The sequence below is a fragment of the Aphelocoma coerulescens genome, chromosome 10, assembly GCF_041296385.1.
Source record: "Aphelocoma coerulescens isolate FSJ_1873_10779 chromosome 10, UR_Acoe_1.0, whole genome shotgun sequence".
In the NCBI taxonomy this organism is placed as follows: Eukaryota; Metazoa; Chordata; class Aves; order Passeriformes; family Corvidae; genus Aphelocoma; species Aphelocoma coerulescens.
The window spans coordinates 2,429,578-2,444,799 of record NC_091024.1 but is presented as its reverse complement, the minus strand read 5'-3'; positions in this window follow the sequence as shown (position 1 = coordinate 2,444,799).

The following is a 15,222-nucleotide window of genomic DNA, read 5'->3' as shown; positions in this document are numbered from 1 at the left end:
AAGCTGGGGGTGCTGGCACTGGCATTGCAAAAGCTTTCTCACCACTTCTAAAAATTGACATTGGCTGTGAAGGAATGGCCACTTGAACCATTAAAGCCTCACAGTGCTCTTGTGGATCTGATGGTTTCTGCCCAAATTAGCGAAGTTAACAGCTTATGTTGTGCTGCTACTTTCTGAGTAGGCACCAGATGAAGAGACCTTCTCTTCACTGTGATGAGAAAATCTTGTCTTTTCAGTTATAGAAGGGAAGCCAGAGTTCAGCATTGGATGAGGCTGGAGCTGCAGGAGCTGTGCACCTCTCTCAGTGCCCCCCAGCTGCCCTGTGCCAGGTAGGACAGGAGCTAATGGGACACACCAGCTTCAAAAAACTGGGACATCTGGACCCAGGATCTTGTCTGCTTCACTCTCTCCCCAGAGCAAATCTTGCAGCTTTCCTGCTTGCAGGAGTGGCCAGAAGCTAAGGCCAAGATATGATGTACACCAGATAAATCCAGTAAATCGGGGTTGGCAATGTCCTACCAGAGTCTTTGCCCAGAGTAAGCCCTCATGTTATCACAATCTTGGCAGAATAGCAGTTGGCTAAAACCCTTGTGTTAGGAAAATCCCAGAGTTTCTAACTGTTGCCTGTGGCCTGAGCATGTTGGATGCCTGCAGAGACCCGTGCAGCCTCTGTGTGAGCTCCTGTGGTTACACAGAGCTGTGTGGAGGGCTCTGCGTGCAAACCGTATCGGCACCACAGGTCTGGGACATCACATTAACCTGCAGGGTCATGCTTGTTCAGGATGCTGTGAGAACTTGAGACAGGGCAAGCAGACAGGTGTGATTTGGGGCAAAATATGCCATCATTTACACCCATGAAAATGTAAATGATGACAGAGGTTGCAGTAGTAGCAAGAGGGAAAGCAGTAGGGAGAGGGCAGAATGCTGCAGTAGTTCAGTGGCCCAAAGCACCCCAATGCATGTGGCTTCTGCTTCGCTCACATGTGCTGGTCCTGCAGCAGCTCTGGTGCTTTGTGCTGCTGAGTTGTCCCTTGCAGGTCCCCAGGCAGGTGCTGCTGGGGCCAGCAGCTGTCCCCTCAGTGGGGCACGTGGCCTGGCTGCTCTTGGAGCAGGCAGAGGCACTGCTGGTGCCAGGCTGGTGGAAGTGGCTGGCAGCAGGGTTCTGTTTGCAGCTCCATTCAGTGAGCGCTTCACCAAGGCTGGTGCTGCTCCTGGAGACTTTGAAGTCTGATCCCACTGGAGTGGGCTGTGTGCTTTGGCTTGCCTGAAGATGAGACCCTCTGTGCAGCAAAAACGTTGAAGATGTCGATGACTTCAGCTCTGACAAATTCCAACAATCTGCTTCTGTTGTCCTTAAAACTTGCCAAATATTTCACACCCTCATAACAAATGCTTTTGAGGAATATCACGCCCAAGCCAATTTCTCAGTTTCTAGCTTCCTGTTGAGTTCAGAAGAGGAGCCTTCGGGCCAGAGAGGTCAAACAAGTGTTTGTTTTTGTATTTTGGGCTCTCCTTTCTATTTCTGCTGTGCCATGCAGCAATGGCAGGAAGTGTCTGTGGAGGCCCAGGCTGCCTAATCAGTGGGAATGTGCTGGCAAAGCTGGGCTGCAGCCCCATGCTGGTGCCAGCCAGTCCAGTCTGTGCCATTGCTGCTTGTTTGTGTACAGCCAAGTCCTCAGCCTGTTTAGACACGTGCCCATATGTGCACATAGAAATGTAGGTGGCTTTGTCTGGAGAGTCTAGACAGATACTGTATTTCGGTACTTCCAGGCCAAAGGCACACTGTGATAAGCCTTTGTAAAATACCCAGGAAGGGCTTTCCCCCTCTCTTGGGCTGGACCTTTCCCTTGCACGTGGCAGCAGCGCCGGCCCAGCCCTCTCCCTGGCTTGGCTTTCACATCTGCAGGTTTGTTTGTTTATGAGCTTCTCTATGGCTCCCAGGGCTGTAGGATGTTCCTCACTACACCCTTGTGAGGTTGGGATGTGTTTGTCATCCTTATTTTACAGGACAGGCTCTGAGAACCAGATGTTTTGGTTTGGGAGAGCTCACAGGCAATGCCTGTTCTTCCAGGAGTAACTCCAAAGCACTGAGGTGTCCCTGGAGAGGACAACAAGGAGCCACAGGGGCTCATCAGCTATGACAGTCCCAGCTGGCACAAAGCCATGGGAACTGCCCCTCTTCACTAAAATGCATCTCAGATGGAGCTTGCTGGAGCCCTGGCCACTCCCCACACACTTCAGAAAGCCAGGAGCGTTACCCCGTGCCCTAGCACAGAGCCCCTGCAGAGGCTCTTCCCATAGGTACCCCACCCAGGATGCTGCCACTGCAGGTGCAGCAGCACCGGCTGAAAGAAAAACCAAACCAGTGTCAGTGCCTGGTAATTTTCTACTACAAAAAAGATTTTGGGTAAGTATCCAGGCCAGCAAGCTGCAGGGAGATAATCAAAAGTGACACTGCTGGTGAGCAGGACCTGGGCTCTGCCAGCCTGCCTGGCTTGTCTCTCAGAATGCTGGATGAACCAGCTCAGAAAACAGGGCTACTGCTTAGTTTTCTTTGGAGGTTGATTGTTTATCCCTGTAATTTCTGTGTGAGGTGCATCAGGGTGATTTTTTTTTTTGGGTCCTTGACAACCCAGGAGAAATTTTTTTAAGCAGCCCATCTGGGGCTGAGTTTGACTGTAGCTCCAGTCCAGTACATGATTGAGCTGGTGAGCTCGGACCAGTAGGAAGGCTGTCTGGGCTTCTCTGTGTGCTTGCATCTCTGTATAAATGTGTCATTATTGTAATCATAATAAATACTAGAGCCATAAGAAATGTCTATAACCCAACCCAAACCAGGTGAAACTCCCTTGGTTTTGGGTTTCATTACAAACTCAAGACTCAGGCCAGGTTTGTGAAGGTTCATGAACCTCTCTGAAGTTGGGCTCAGTTTCAAGCAATAATAGGCCAAGTTTCAGGCAAATCTAGGCCAAGTTTTGAGGAAATTTGGAACAAACTTTAGGTGAATAAGAGATGATTTACGGTTTTAGGTTGAAACCATACCAACCATGGACTCTTTGCTTGGTTTCAACCTGTAACCAGGAAATCTTGGCACTTTGGCTGAGTTTCACTTTGATTTTGAGTTTAGACCATAAAAACAAACCAGGTCAAAGAGGTGAGTCCCAAGACAAATCATGCAGAAACTGGTTCTCAGTATGGGAGCCTGTGACTGCACTGAGCATGCCTGTTATGCTGTACCACTGTAGGTTATGCATGGTTAGATGTGGGCTGTGCTGCTCCACTAAACCATCCAAATAATTAAGCCTTCCCCAGACTCTTAATTTGAAGTTGCATGTGCAATTTCCAAGCGTGGAGTGCGCTGACTTCAAGTTTGGCTTATGCAACAAAGATCCAGTCCATACTCCATGTTTGCCTTTTGAGGAGTAAATTCAGCTACCAAGGGAATTAACAAATAAGTTCAGGAGATGAGGCAAATGGTCCTCATCCCCATATTGCATTTAAATATGGCTCACATCAAGGCAGATAGTGGAGAAATCGACTTTCTACCTGAATTGCTGAGATTCACAGCGATGTGGTGCCAGTTCTCCCAGTCTAGAGGTTGCCCAACATGATTATGGGTCTCAACTTGTCAGTGCTGCCAGCTCTGCCATAGCACAGATACCTTAAAGATGGAAAAGACCTAAAAACACTTGTCAATGCAGATTTCTTTAGATTCATTCAGGCATTTTAAAGGAATCTTCCAATATAAAGTTGACTTTTTAAATAAAAAAAATATGTATTATCATTAAACCCCTTTATCACAAGATTAGTTTTGCATCAAACATAAACTGTAGATGGAAAATATTTGAGCAGGAGCTGGAGTCAACTATCAGGCAAAATATGAACTGGGAATGTAAGTGGTGGGTCCAGAGAAGAAGGTGATAGCACAAGTTGCTGCTGCTTTGAGAAACCTGTGATGGAAGGGATGGGCAGGAAGAGAGGAGGAAGGTGTCAGTGCAGAGCAGACAAGGAATATGAAGGGAACAGTTTGTATTCACAACAGTGCAAAGCTGAAACAACAGGAGACTGGGAGAGGAGAAGGGGAATGAACAATACAGTAGCACTGGCTCTGCAGGGCAGCTGCTCAGAAGACTTTCTGATGTGACTCACCAGGCATACCTTTGTGGTATTCAGCTGCTCTCCAGATCTGGAGAATCTCAGGTGGAGTCTTAGGCCATGAGAGCTGCTGTATGGCATGGAAAAGTTTCAGTGAAGGATGGTGGAGGTCCTGAAGAGACCAGGTCTTTATCTTTAAATCATGTATCGTCTGTGTGTTTCATAGTTTAAGACTGAAAGCAGCACCCAGCAATGGAAGGGGAAAGAAAGGCTGAGAAAATCCACTACACATGTGCTCAGAGCAAAGGTAAGGAACCAGGAAGCAGAACTGTAATTCAAAAGTTCAACAAAGCCAGCTCTGTGTGAATTTGTGTGTTATATGTTTGCCCCATAATATGATTATATCATTTAGGAGACTGAATTTATTGTGGGTCACGTTGTGACCCGTACATAGGCCTACTGCACAGTCCTATATCCCAAAACATGCTGGGAACAAAAGTGTTTTCTGCAGCACAGATAAAACCATGGGAGGAAATTGTGGGTCCCAGTGTGACTGCCAGGCCTGAGTTGAAGGCCAAGTCTGGTGGAGTTGCACAACCTTCTGGTCAAAAAGACCAACTATTTGTGTTTGGGCTCATTTGTGCTAACAAACAGCACAGTCTTGAATTCCCCACAGACCAGCCTGCAATTTATTTAAAAAATAGAGAATTGGTAAAGGATTTATGCAGGGGGACCTCCCCATCAGCCCCCTAAGCACTAAATATCTCATGTCCTGTATGATCTCTAACAAGGAGCAGTCCTGCAAGAGAAGCAGCTGAATATTTTCTTTGAGCACCAGCTGGGAGGGCGGGGTAAAAAAAAAAAGAAAGAAATGCTGTCTTTGGTGTCAGCTGAACCCCCACCCCTGCAAAATCTGCAATTAACCAAACATCATTTGCTGCCAGTCTCTGCAGTGCCACCAGCCCGTCCCAGCCAGACACACTCTTCAAATCTGCTGCAACAATCAAGCCCTGAATGATAAATCCAGTTATTCTGCCATATCCGAGCTGCTGGGATCTGTGCTGAAGCTGCCTCTTTATAGCATGTGCTGCTTCAGCACAGTCACATGTCAATGGCACCTGTCTCTGCTTGAGCAGCAGGAGCAAAGTGCCCCAAGGCTGGTGTAGAGCTGCCTAGAGACAGCTCCCATGCAGAGACTTCAGCCACTGGCCTGCAACCACCCAGGTCATTAATGCAGAAATGGCATTTTCAAGGCAGTAGTGCAAAGGCAAGTGAAAGACCTCCAAGTGCCAGAAAGAAAATACGTATTAATGCATGGAATTCTGTTCTATGTGGGAATGGATCCTGACACTAGTTGTTTTGCCTTTTTATTTACTTGTAAATGAGAACAAAAGTCAAATCCAGGGTTATTTTGTGTTCCATTACTCTCAATACCCAAGATCTGCCCTTCTTGGGCATACCTTTATACCTTTATCAGAAAGTAGGTTTGGTGGAGGATCACTCTACTTACGCTTCACTGCTCCAGAAATATGTCAGCAAACTCATGACCCAGAGTCCTGCTCAGAATAGTTGAATTATGTTTATAAAGTCAAATAAGAAAGATGATGTTGATCAAAGTAATATCAAAATGGCATGGAAAATGAATTTTGAATGAAACACACAGATAAATCATGTATCCTCACCAATACCCTCCCTATGTTTCTTATCCCAGTAATTGAAACCATGTGTTGTGCTGCAAACAATAACTATGGGAAATTACTCACAATTCTTCCTTCATAAACATGGGAAATGAAAGTGATGGGAAGTATGATCATCTTAATTTTTTTTTTTATGTTAACAGCTCTAAATTATTAGGGTGGGAAGAAAATGTCAATAGAACATAAAAGTGCTTTGTATAGTGTTCACATTTGCTCATACTTTCAAATCCACTGTGGCTTATTAGTTCATGGGAAAAATGACAAAAAGGAATAAAACCCAGAAAATGAATCCAGTATCAACATCTTGCCTCTATAGTAACAGAAATTGTAACTTGTGGGTAAAAAGTGACAATATTAAGGAATGGGTGTTGGGCAATTATGGTAATTAACCCCCTCCTTTCCTCAGTACATCCAGCTTCCCATCAGTCTGACACATTCCTGCACATTAAAGAGTGCCCATTGGTCTGTGCTGCTCCTTGTATTAAAAGTCTGGAGCTAGTGAGGGCCTTAACCTCTGTTTCAAGAGTTTATTGCTCAGCTGTAAAAATTCTCTCAGGGCTGAAACTTGACAGAAAAATGTCTCCGCCTGGGAGGAGTTTCTGTTCGGAGTTTGGTTTGAATTAATTCAGGCCTTTTCCACTTGCAGTAGGACAATGGAGCAGGATTCCCTCTCTCCTTTTTTTCTTTTTAAATAAAGTGACCAGCGTGCCAGGGCAGTACACATGGCAGGCAGCACTCAGACCACAGACCTCTCTGCAGCTTTAGCACAGGGTCAGTGCTGGCTGCTGCAGCAGCAGCCTGGCCCTGTAACGAGCCAGGTTCCATCCCTTTGCTTGTGCAGCTGCTGGCTCCGACAGTGGCTTCAGCCAGATTTGTGCTGAGGCTGCTGAGGGCTAGCTTGGACACGGTGCAAGCTGGCAAAGTCCACCCTTGCTGCTATTGCTTGAGGGCGCAGCCCACTGCGGGGCAGAACCACCTGGGCTACACCTCCCTGGGCTCTTCGCAGAGCTGGGCAGCACGGATGCTCCTGTGGTGGAGGCACAAGTCAGTCCCACTCAGCTGCAGACTTACAGTGCAGTACTGGGTTGGTAGGTTTCCCAGATGAAGGGCTTGGCACAGAGAAGCTGCTCTCTGCAGACCTTGGCCTGAGCCAGGGGATTCATTTCTAGAAGCAAGAGTGCAAGATCTATTACACTTCTGCATGGGCTGCCTGCAGGGCTGGTAAATCTATTAAAGCAGTCAACACTTTATGAATGAAGTCCGGCCCCACCAAAGTCAATGGCAAAACTCCCATTGATTTCTCTGGAACAAGATTTTTACCCCGAATCCTCAAAGTGCCCCTGGGATCTCACCCATGTTCAACACAGCCATGCACAGCTCCAGCAGAGGAAAGGAAAACAAAGAGCAGAGAAGAGCCCTGCTTCTTCCTTAGCTGAGCCTGTGTCCTGCTCAGATAGATATGAGAATATCACTTTGGCAGTACTGACAGGCCTGGGTGTGAGATAGGTGCTGTGCAGATACTTTGGCACAGAAGCAGAATTTTGTAAGTCAGTGGAGTTTTGCTCTGAGCTCCCAGAGGGTCAGAGCATAAGTAACATACAAATAAAAGTTTTTAGGTATGGAGATGGAGAGATGCCCCACCCACCCAGGAGTGCCTTGACCTGGTGCCAGTAATCCAGCCTCCAGAGTCACTTCTTTGTGTGTATTTAATTGACTGAACAGCCACTTGCTATCATCTAGAACTGCTTATAAAATTGTTATTAAGCATAAGGGCAGACTCATAATGCTTGCCAGTGCTTATTTCAATAACGATGCTGTGCTTGCCACTCCACAGATCTGATCTGTCACTGGAGAACTCAAATGACCCATAACTTAACATATTTTATCCAGCTATAAATTCAGGCAGTTTCATTAACTGGACCTGGCACTGTGTCATATTTTGTCCACCTCTTTTACAACCATTTAAATGCCTCCTGCTCTTACACTTTCCCATCACCCCTGCACACATGACCTCTAGTGACAATATTTTGCCATCTGAGTAAATGAACAAGTAAGATCAACTAAAAAATTTAATTGCTGTTATGTAAGAGCTGTTCCGCCAGTTTCTTGTTTTGCCAACTCTCCCATACCTTACTATTTTCTAAGCTGATGGAAAGGTTTTCCCCATTTTTTGATTCAAACAACATTTTTTTCATGGCAGGGGGCTTGAACTAGGTAATCTTTATGGTTCTTTCTACCCCAAAGCATTCTATGATTCTGTGACACTGGCAATTAAAGCTAGTTAACAGGAGACTGGCTGGTGCGAACAGCTGCAGCCAATAATTACAGCCTGTTCTCATTCCCCTACTTCCTGAGTGTTTGTAGCATTGCTGAGCTGGTGAAGAGAACATGATCAGTTTGATCTACTGAAGTTTTAAGTTCTGTTTTTTTTCTAATCTAACCTGTTGTTATAGGTGGAGCACGGTCTCTCTTTGCAGGTTATGGGCCAGTCTGGTTGCTAAAAGACTATGAGAAATAACCAAAGAGTCATGTGAAGCTTAATTTTAAGCAGCAGCTCAGAAAATCCTTCTGTCTTAGAAAAAGACTAATCTGATTTTCTAAGACTGAAAGGGTTTCTCAGGAAAGCTTTATTTTATCAGTGAGGCATGTGGGGGAAAGGGATTGCTCCTGACTGCTCTTGACTGTTTAGTTTGAGTGCTGAAAACACTAAGGGAGAGGGAGTGATACCCAATCTGAGAATGATATTCCTCAGTCACAGTAAGGCAAGCAAAGCTCTGCAGTGCCAAGGTCCAGCTGTGGCAGATTTTGGAAGGCCCTGTCTAGGATACATCACTGCAAATTAAAGGCTGTAGTATCTAGATTCCCTTTTCTTTTTGTACTGTTCATGTCTGGTAGATGGGGAATTTTTGCTCATTTGTGTGTTGATAAAGTGTTTGTGATACTAAAGGAAAAATCGCCCTCCCCTGAAATTTAAGCGCTCATGCTCCAACCTCCTGATCCTTGATGACTATTGCATTAGTCAATTTGTGGCTAGCCCAGTAACTCGATAGCAGCGAATTATGTAGTTATGTGGGAACTCTGGGTTTTGGAACAGGCAGATGTTCCCAAGCTCAGGCCCAGCACTGCTAGGGTGTGTCATCTGTGTGAGGCATTTAGTGGAAAGAGAGCTGCGAAGCCACAGTCTCTGGTGCTTTCTGGAGGACAAAATACAGCAACAATATTACATTAAGGTAAGAATGGGAACAAACAGAACTATTTCAGCACCAAGAACTTTTCTCTGTAGTGAGAGACTGATTGGTAACAGCCTGGTGCTTCTTTGTGCTTTCTAATGCATTCAGACTTCAAATTTACTCTGGAGAGTAAACTGGATTGTGATAGAGCCAAGAAATAAACAGCTGAATTCATACAAAACATTCAAAAAGATAACAACATGGCCTTTAAAAAGAGCAACTTCAGTGTTACTAAGTCCCAGATTCTGTTGTATCTTCCATATATGTGCAGTTTGATTCACTGAATATCAGGGATACTGGCCTGTGGTGGACCCTTAGAGCCAGCTTTCAATTCTGAAGGAGGTTTTTCCACAGGGCCATTCTGCAGCACATGGAAAGGTCTGGAATTTAAGATATTTTCGCAAGTCACATAGCAGGGGTACATTTGTCTGTGTAGGTCCCTCTGAATTCCAAGAGATATAATAGTGTTGAGCTGTTTTATTTTTATACAATAGCAAAAGTGTTGGCTTCCATCTTATGCTTATTGATGTAAATAAACACATGCACTTTGTAAGAAGTGCTTGAATTACTGTATGGCTGTGTCCAAGGCTACCATATCAAACAGGTCTTTCAGAGCCAAGATTCTTGTCCAGGAACCCACCCAAAACTTTACAGTTGAGGTATGAAGTAACAATGGAACCCACTGATTCATCTTTTGATGAAACCAGGAGTGCCCAGTATTGCCCAACAGAAGGTTACATAGGGCCCTAATGAAGTGTTTCTCTTGCATAAAAGAGAACAGATGTGGCCAATCTCATGAGAAACAGAGCTGTGACCTGCTGTGAGTTCCCACTGGGCAAAGTTTCCTTCAGATCTGAGACGTTGCTCCAGCTGAGTCAGAATATTCCTCTGGTACCACCAATCCTCCAAAGGCCAGATTTCTAGATTCAGATCTGGCTTGCTGTAGGCTACATTCTTCCATATTTCATTTAGTTAACATATTGGCAAAATATCTTTCGGCTTTGCAAACTGTTGGAAATCTAACTTGGCTGAGGAACTCGGCTCCAGGGACCAACAGAAACTACTCACAAACTGACTCTGCTTTAGGGGCTTATGGTGTATCTGCCATGGAGAAGCAAGTGACCAAGTTTTGGGTGACAAGAGAGATTGTGAATCTTTCTGCTGTACTCTGAGGTAGAACTGGAATTGTGTTAGTTCCTTAAGTAATTCCAGTGGCAACAGGGTAAAGTAGAAAATCTGGTCTTCAGACTGATGAAGAAACCTGATGAAGTGGCTTTTGTGAGCTTCTACCAACTTCAACAGGCAGGTGTGCTATAGTGAAGAGGCTTCTGGGAGGCACAGACTAGGTGAAGAGTAGAGAAGAAATACTGACACGTTTGTTGCTGAGTGAGGATTTCTAGATTAATTTCTACATCTCCTAATGAACTAAAGTCTCAGGACCAAGCCAGACAAGGGAGCTTATAAATCCAAACACTACCTTGAGTAAACAGTACAATAGCTGGTTATGCACCAGGGGTTTTCTGCACTGAAGTAAGCAGCATGCTGACAACCACTGCAGTTAGAATATATTGATGCCAGTGTTTCAGGGGATCCCAGTGCTAATGGCCAGAACAAACCCAACTAGCATGATGGGCCGTGTTCCCACTGGCACTCTTGTTGCCTCTCACCCCATACTAGAATAATTTGCTCAGTGCTATTAGTTGCTATTCTGAGTTCCAAACCAGATCTTTATTAAAGCTTCCAGGAAAGCAAGAGCACTGTGGATGTCTGCAGGGCCTTCAGTATTGAAGTCACAGAATAAAATTATAGATGGAAAAGACCCATCAGGTCATCTACTCAACCTACCAGCCAATGCTGGGATGTTCTCTGTGGTGTGCTTTTTCCTTTCTTTGTCTGCATCAAGCCAGAGGGGTTTCCACAGCTTCCCTGGGGAGAGTATGACATAGCTGACTAGTTCTTGCCCTTAGGAATAACTTTGAGCCTCTGAATAATAGAAGCATTCTACATTTCATTTTGATGGAGAAAAGAACTCTGAGAGAAGGTCCCTCAGTCTTATGACTATACTGTATCTCAGATGTAATTCTATATTAATGACTTCTTGTATGCAGATCATATGAGGCCAATGCTGTGTCCCACCCCACAGCTGTCTCTTTCAGCAATTATTTCTTAGACAGATTTTTGTCATCTCTCAGTAGTAAATAGTGCACAGACCCTGATCAATTGCATTTCACTTGGCAAACATTCAGAATTTGCCCTGACTAGTGTTTGAAGTGTCTGTCTGACTCTCACTCCTTTTAATTGTGCCAAAGTTCTTTGGCAATTTGTGATCTCATGTCCCAGAAACACATTAAAAAACATAATTCCAACATATTTTCCTTAGGTGAATTTAAACCACTCAACACATGTTTACTAAAACCAACTGCACTTATAGATAAAGGTATCTTGACAGCTATTCATTTAATACTTCCAAATGTTTTCATTCAAATCCCTTGGGCACCTACTGTCGATCAAGCATAACTTTCTGGCATCTCGGTCTCTTGCAAAGCAATGCCTCTGGCCAAATAGATGAATGTTCTTTTTGACCTTGAGTATTGGGCATTAATAGACATGAACACAAATATTTTTTTCAGAGGGAATAAAATACTTCCATAGCTATTAAAACATGCAATCCTCTGACTTTTCTTGAAGACGTCTGTGCATAGAAACCGTTTAATTGAGTATGAAGATAGTTTTAAAGCAATGCCAATACCCTTAGCATTTGGATGAGGGCTGTATCAGTTTCACAGTTCTCAGATGCTGAAAATTACAATTAGCATGCAGGATAACTTTAAAGATAATAGTTACAGAGCTATGGAAGGCCATGATTAATACCATTTGGTGATTGTTTGAGTAGTGCTTCACACAATGAGCAAGGATTCAGAGGAAGCCTTTGTCTGACTGCCACTTTGGCTATGGGAAAGGGGGGAAATCTGAATACCAAACATGTCTTTGTTAGCAGTGGGATGTCATTTTCTTTTGTTCAGCTTTTGCACAGTGCTCTATGTGCTCCTATGTGTGTAGGAACATTATAAAGCTTTGCCAGCAAAAGCACCAGACTTTGGGAATATGCACATACCAGTGAGACTATGGAATGTACTTTTATCAGCAGAAGAGGCAACTTAGTAGACCTATGATGAGACCTATGAAAAAGGTTTTCCCTGGACTATTGGCATGTGTTGTATAGTGCTAAGCCAGCAGCTTTGCTCTTAGGTGAAATTTTGATTCTAATGCTTAACTTATAAGCACTTTTCTTTTGTATCAGTTAAATACAGCTCAAATTATTTCTCTATTGTTCATTAGAAGTAAGCAAGTTTCACATGAATTTTTCAAGCTCCTATTTAATCACTCCTACCATTGCCTGCTAGCTGATAGCACAGCTGGAGATGAAGGTTTGGTCATCCAGAAGGTAGAGATCAATGAGAAAAAACATGAGGAGAAAAGAATTTATACAGGGAGATCGTAAGGCATCATAAGATATAACTTAAGCCTTAGCTTTCTCCACATCTACTCTATTTGTGCAGTCACAGTATTTGTAATAAACTCCACTTAAAGCATTTCTAACCTGGGTTAGTATCAACAACAGTGTCTTGATTAACAAACCTACCACAGTTCTGATTTCGATGTGGTGTTGTTTTTGCTGATCTGTGGCTCTAGAGGCGCTTGCTGTTCTCCAACAGCTCAAATATAATGGAGGAGTAACCCATTTTCTGGGCAGATGTTGTTAGCACACAACAATGCACGTTGTTGTGCACCAGCTCAACAGTGGGGTAAAGCTGAGTCTTCCAGGCAACCATGGCTGTGACTTTGCATGAGTTTCTTTAGCCTGCATGCCAGCTTAAACTGATCCCATCCCTCTTCTCATCCAGCTGTTCTATTATTTTGGCAGCTACTCAAGATTTCCTGGAATAATTGCAAATGAGTAATAATTTTTCATTTAGCTTATATGCAGCCCTGGAATCAGTGATCATTTGCATGCTGTAATAAATATTCAGCCATGCCTTGGACATAAGTTCTGTACATTTGAACAGCAAACTTCAGGAGGAGGGGGACAGGGGTAGAGTCCAATTTGTTATTATTGTTATTACTGTAGGTTCTCATAGTTTTAAAATCAACTTTATTATCAGAAAATAATGATGTAAAAATAAATATGCAGGTTCTGTTGGCAAGCAGGTGGCCAGGAGCAGACAGAATTGAAAAATAAAAAATCCTGTTGTAGGATCCAAACTATCTGGAAGTGCCTGAGCTGTGTTTTTCTGCTCAGTCCAGGCTGTCCCATAAATGCTAAGCATCTCAAAGGTCATCCAAATAAAAAGTAAATGCAAACAGAGGCTTCTTTCTCCCACACAGCAGACCTCCAGCCTGCTCAAGATACAATAGTGAAAGCTTGCCTGTTTTGACTATTAGTCAGTCTTACTCAGCTGCCATTTGGGAAAGTGATGAACAGCAGTCTGGGGGCTCTTTGCAGGTGACCTAGGGCAGGACACAACATCTGTCATGCTTCCAGAAATATGAGGCCCTCTTTAAAGCCACTCTTAAAGCCTTTCTTGGCGAGCAACTGACAACAAAGTGTACAATAAGGAATGATTTTCTGACAAAAAACCCCAGCACCTCGCTGCCTCCCTGGTGCAGCAGTTTGGCTTTACATCTGGTAGCAGTCTTCCAGGCAGTGAGTTTTATCCAGTTTTTCCTGGAGAACTTTTAGTAGCTTAACTGATATGATTAATACTAAAACCCGACCAACCAGACAAAAAACCCCATCCCAAACAAAAAAAACCCTCACCAAGATAATGAAGTGGGAGCTCTCAGTCACCTCCTCTTCATGTCCAGGGAGAGCAATGAGTACTCTATTGCTGTATCCATGATTTCCTGTCATTGTCACAGCTCCTTTTTCAGTTTTCTGTCATTACTAACGCCTTAAATGCAAGTTGAGAAGAAAGGTAAGAACAAGATTGAAATATACTTTCTCCCCTAACAAAACACCTCCTTTTCTTTGACTGCTCTAGCCTATATATGTTGCTAAGTTACAGCATCATAGGTAGGATGTAGAAAAATATTCTTGCAGAATTTAAGTGGCTTGAATTATCTGTAATGCTGAACAGCTTGGCTTGCTGCCAGCAATAACTTCTATGTGGGAGCACAGGATAGTGAGACTGGTGGTTTTGTGTTTGCTGCTGTGAAAACCTGACAAGTGGGATTCCTTGATGCAGTCCTGCACCCTAAGGAAGGGTCCCTGGAATCTGGCAGTGAACAGAGTGTAAGCTGAGCAAGTCGGAAGGTTGTTGTCAGGACTGAGGTGTGTGAGCAAGACAGCACTGGATATTACTGTGCTTGCCAGGCATGGCACACTTAGTTTAGCTGCAAAGGAAAGATGTTTCCTTCCAACTAGGACACACAGTTATTTTGTCTTGGACACTTGGAGACAACCTTTCAGAGTAGGAATCCACAAACCACAAAAATACTCATGTTAAAAGAATCTGGCCAAAGATGCTACATTCATGTCTGTTTGTTTTTCCTTTTTCCTTTTACGAAATGAAAGCAAACGAAATCCTTTGCTACAATCAATAGTAGACAAAAGATAACTTTCTTCAGTTCAAGGCTACAAGCAGTATTAATTGATACAAAACTCTTCTTTGTTACAAATTATACTATACAAATATTCTCTAAAAAGATGAAGGTTAATATAAAATTTTTGTAACTTAATGAAAAAAAACCCATCAAAATCTAAGGGGAAGCAAGTAAGTAGGCATATCCAGCTCACATGTGTTTGTTTAAACATACTTTACATGTTAAAATACAGTAGTTACTTTCTGGATGAGAGCTCTCAAATTATAAAATTAATCTGTCAGATTTTCAGACTTGGCAGGGTAAAAGGCTTTCTTGCTGTGTTCAGAGTAGGGGAAAAGCATCATTTCAGTGGTAAAGAGCTAAATAACCACACAGTTAATGGAGGGAAAGTTTAGGAAAATAATTACGTAAATTCACTTCAGTCTGATCATGCAACCTTTAACCATGCAGTGACATTCTTTGCCCAGCAGCAGACCCGAATTTACACTTTGCAGAATCACATCCTTACTAAGGTAGAGACTGCCAAATAGCTGTGAGTGAGGGAAGTGCCATGTGTGCCAATTCTAGAAACCAGTAAGGCAGTACCGTCTGCCCTA